The following is a 5,367-nucleotide window of genomic DNA, read 5'->3' on the forward strand; positions in this document are numbered from 1 at the left end:
AACTGATACAGACTTTATTAAACATTTTTACAAATTTTCTACAATGTAGGGATAGCAAGACTATGCCTGCCTTGTTGATTGTAGTGTTTCTAAAACCTAGCTCACAGAAGGTGTTTAAAATTGATTTGTTGCCTGAATAAATACATAAGAAGAAAAAACAAAGTAATATTTGAAATATTCCTTATTATCTGATGCTGATAGAGAGTAAAGTTAATGATTTAGAGAACAAGTATCCAGCAGTACAGCTCACTAATACCTTTTAAAATGTGTTGATGCTCATAAATCCAAAATAAACGACCTGTAAAATCACTTAAGAAGAAATAATACGCATTTAATCAGGCTTCCAGAGGAAAGTCTGTGGGAAAAGCCGAGAATTTTAAGAAGAATTATTAAATCCCTTCAAATTCAATCACTTGCCGATCACAGACACGCCACATGTCCCACTGCCCACAGGGCTGTCACTTTAGACAATCTCACTCAGCCCTTCATTGTGAAACTCCTAAATTACAGCTGCCTCCTGGAGCCAGAGGGAAAAGCTTTGGATCAGCTGAAAAGGGTAAGTCCTCTTACAGGTCTACCCAGCATGCTTTTCCACATTCCACAGAAGCACCTTAAATAAAGGGGGAGAAATAGAACACATCCCCCGCATCCTAAACCCAGCATCTTCAAAGTCTTACACACAGCTTTAGCTTCAAGTCTAAAGGGCTCTTCCTCTGGCAAATAAAATTCAAAACACTGTGAAATGCCAGTCTGTGCCTCTGTTTTATAATCCTGTTGAAGTTTTTGGACTTTAACAGTGTTTTAGTACCTTCCATTCCATCCTGGATTTTACCTTTTAGTCTGCTAATGAGAGTTACTTTACCTTTCCTGGAGTTTGATTAAGGTCCTGAGGGTGGTAGTAAAATAGATCCATCTTTTTGTTACAAACTCAATTAACAGAAGTTGGAATTGCTCTCTTCAACAAAGTTAAATAAATTGTTAATGAGAAATTTACCTTCACTTGATTCACTAGTTGCCTTATTAGCTTGAAGTCAACACTATTAAAGGAGAAGATGTTTATTAAAGCTTAAGGTGTTTGCTGGATTGAATGCTAAAAAGAAGATGGCAGGATAGCACCACTGACGCTTACTTCCAAAACCCAGAGTGATCCATCCCAAGTGAGTCCTCAGTTGGGGGTCTCCTCATCAGGGAAAAAGGAATTTACCCAGTAGGTCAATATGCCCACAGTCCTGGGTAGCATCTAAGTCTTTTTTTCAGCCACTGTCATGAGCGCATTTTCTAAGCCGAATTGACTGGCCTGAAGACAAGGTCATTCCATTGGAGGTGAATCTGAATACCTGTCTTCCTCTGGGATCGAATGAACTAAGACATGTTGGAGGAAGTCATCTAGAGCACATGACTACTATTTGACCTTTGAACCGGACACAGTATCTCCTTACCTCCTCCCCTGACCTGGGAATACACATTCTGCCCATCATTCCCACAGCAGAGACTGTTTTCAGGGACATAGCCCAGAGAGAGCAATGTGTTGTGAAGACCATCTGGACAGTATATGTGACTGACCCAGTTAGGGCTTCTATATAAACTTTTAAGATTCTGGCGGGTGTATACAGAGATCTATTTAACTTGTGAGCACAAGTCTCCTAGGTTAAGTTCCCTTTGTGTGTTAAAACTGCCACCTACCAACCTACAGTGTTCTGCCTCTTTCTTCAGTCTCTCTTTGCCCTCCATATGTAGGGGCCAGTTTACAAACCAATAAAAACCCACCCCCATAAATGTCAGGAGCATAGGAAGAAGGAGTCTTATTAACTCATGAAAGTGTACATCCAGACCTCAAAATCACCACCCAAAAAGTCCATAGTACCTTTCTGATGTGTCATTTCTAAAATTCCTCATCTTAATAGTCAGGATCAGGCAAAGTTGCAAGGATACTCGAGATTCTTTTCAGCCCTTCTTCATTTCTCTCTCAAAAATGCTCTACTGCACCCCTGTTGTAGAACCTGCAGGCTAGTTGAGTCTAGTCCATCTCAAGCTCCCCATAGTAAATGTATGGCCTTGCCAAGGCTGACAAGCTAAATGTCTCATTCCCCAGAGTTCCCTAGAGCTTAGATTACACATGAGACCAAGTATCAGCCAAGTGGATACTCCCCGGGAGATTCAAATGATGGTGATAGACATCAAGGTGGATGCTGCACTCCACTACTTCTGCTAACCAACACATTGTGAAGACATGTGGGGACTCTATCAGAGGCCCCAGGGTCCAGACACTAGCACTGTGGTTTCCAGAGGCAAGTGGAGGATATCTGTTTTGTTGGTGATGGTTGGGATAGATGTGGTGTGGTACAAGAGCCAGCAGTTGTAGAGGTGACCTCCTCCTTAGTCAACTTGGTCATGGCTGCCTCAGTTGGCCATTTCTGAAGTGTCATTTTAAGGTGTAATTCCTGGAAGTTCTGCTGAAAGGCTCATCCTCCAGGCCTTCTAAGGATTTCTGTAAACTCCTTATTCCTTGTATGAAATCCATTTCCCCTAAAAATAGGTAGACTGAATTCTCTTATCTACAACTCAACTCTGACAGAAACACTTCTTCCTGTATAAGCAACCAAGTTCCTTAATGCTTGTTCCTCCCCCATCTTCTCAGATGAAATGAGTTGATAAACTAATTTATAATAAGGACATAGTTAATAACTAATAAAGTAACCTCTTATGGGTACTTGCCTTAACCCAAGCAAAAATATTCTAATGGTGAATTTCTAACCATGAATGGTTTACAATGTTGATGGGAATTTTCTTTTCCCTAGATGGGAGGCAAAGGTTTTTTAAATTATAAAGAAGTTGTTGTTAGTTGCTAATGAGATGATAATGGTGGTGGTGAAGTTTAAAAGCCTGAGAGAGCCCTGGCTGGTTTGGCTTAGTGGATAGAGTGTTGGCCTGTGGACTGAAGGGTCCCAGGTTTGATTCCAGTCTAGGGCACATGCCTGGGTTGTGGGTACAGTCCCTGGTGGGGGTTGTGCAGGAGGCAGACATTCAATGATTCTCATCATTGATGTTTCTATCTCCCTCTCCCTTCACTGAATTCAATTTAAATAAATATTTTAAAAAATAAAATAAAAGCCTGAGAGAGCTGTTCCAACATGTAAGGCTCACTGAGCTGACATCTCCAACTCCCTTCTCCTGCCCCAGTACACCCTCTAACCAGGGCTAAAAACACCTGGTCATCACTCAGTTAATCACTTCTCACTTTAGAACTGTCCCACAGAACTCTCTGAAATCAGGAGAACCTTCCAGGAAAGAGAAAACCTGCATCATAAAGAGTTGAACAAGGGTTCCAGAATCTCCCTGAGAGCCAATAAGATACACTCAAAGAGAAGACAAAGAAACAGGCAGGTGAAGAAAGCAATAGGATGGAGAGGTGATTGATGATGTCCATCTGCACATCCACAATGTTCCTGGACCAGCTCCATCCTGACACTTGGGGAGAGGTGAGGCTCACCCTGGCCTCCAGGAACCCAATGCACAGAGGAATAAAAGACATTTCCATTTCTTGATCACTTCTGTGATATATCTCCACTGATTTCACTCACTCAACAAACAGTTTGTGGTTGTGTTTTAGTTGTAGACATGAATGTATGAGCTAGGTTTTTTGATCCCTTATCTAGGGAGCCAGCATGAGTTCTACAAAGCAAATTCAGTGCAGAATGTTCTCAATTATAATTGAGGCAAGTGCTACAAAGGAAGACCATAGCACATTGTCTGATGGGGGAAGGGGATAATGTAGTCTGGGAGTTCATGGGATGTGTTCCAGAAGAAAAGCCATTCCAGCTAAATCTTAGGGACTGAGCACAAGTTAGCCAGGTTGAAGGAACAGCATGAGTAAAGGCTCTGAGGTTGGAAGAAGCTTCAGCCAATGAGGTACAATGTATTGTCCCCAGTTCACACATGAAGCAATAAAGCCCTAGAGAGTTTAGGTAACTTCCTAAGGTTACACAGAACACAAGGTAGTGTGGACCCAATGATAGCTTCCTTACAGACAATCCAGCCTCTTTGAGAGATAGGGACAAAGACACTCAGCAGACTTTAAAAATAATTATCAAGAGACCCTGTTGTGCCCATTAAGGCCACCCTTCCCCCTGAAGGAGCTGAGGACAGATTTTCGTTTTCTCACTCTACTGAGCCCGAGACTAAATTAAATGAAGAAACCTGCTATTTCTGACGCAAAAGTCCTGGGTGCTTTTTGGGAATGAAACTGTCCCCCCTCCCTGGGGCCTTTCAGACCATTATGGTGCAGTCCCAAACTATCCCCAGTGGAAAAAAAAAATGGGGCTTTGCGGTAAAGAGCCTATTCAAACAGCTCCTGATTTCTATAAAAGAGAGATGTTTTGATCTTTGAAACAGCCAAAAGGACAGTTTGATCTTCCTCAAATTCATTTATTTTAGATTCTTGCAAATTTCTTTTCAGTAGGTTTACCTCCTTAGAAAACTCAATATTCAATTGAACAGTGACTTTTATATATTGAAATGCAATATTGAATAGCTGAAGCCTAATAAATGCCATCCTGGCTGTATAGGATATTTTAAAAATCATAAAAGGGCCGATTGAGCCCGTTCCAGGCAAAGATGACAAAGCGAATTCAATGCTTCTTTTGAAAATGAGTCATGGTCAGAAATACTCACTTTGACCAAAAGCATTTCTTTGAATGCCAGAGGTAAATTTGCTCACTTTCATTTTCTGCCTGAGTTTCAAGTCGGCCCTGCAGAACTGAACAAAATCAGCTGCGAGAGGCCCTGGCAGCTGCTCCAGATGTAAATGTGAACAGGATAGAGAGGTTGGGCCTATTGCCTTCATGTGTTGCTTTCAAATTATGCAGATGATATTCAGATAGGATTGATCAGGCTTTGTGTATTTTTTCAGGCAAGAGTAAATCATGGCTGTTCTGTGCTGCCTTAACATTCCCCAGGACTACCCTTTCTTTTACTTAGAAAAAGGATGTTTTCTTATCATGAACCTCCACATTACTGGCAAAGGGAGAATCTGACTTATGTTCCCAGTCACGGGGGGCTCGGGGGAGGACAGGCACAACATACTCAATCGATTAACGGAAAGGAGCAGCCTTTGATGTGAGGGAACCTTTCCAAATTTCATTTAAGACATAAACAATCTGTGGGAAATAAACGTCCTCAATCAGAACCTCTGCTCTACTCCTCAGTGCAGCTCAGCTGGAGGAACCTCGGTTTTAACTATTTGTAGATGATTACTCAGTTTGAGAACGTGTTCTTTTCACGGCCTTTTCAACATTAGGCTCTTTAAGAAGACGGAGAACTTCATTCTCCATCTGCTCCAAAATATACAAAGAATTGTTTACCTTTATT

Source organism: Myotis davidii, unplaced genomic scaffold (assembly GCF_000327345.1).
Source record: "Myotis davidii unplaced genomic scaffold, ASM32734v1 scaffold655, whole genome shotgun sequence".
In the NCBI taxonomy this organism is placed as follows: Eukaryota; Metazoa; Chordata; class Mammalia; order Chiroptera; family Vespertilionidae; genus Myotis; species Myotis davidii.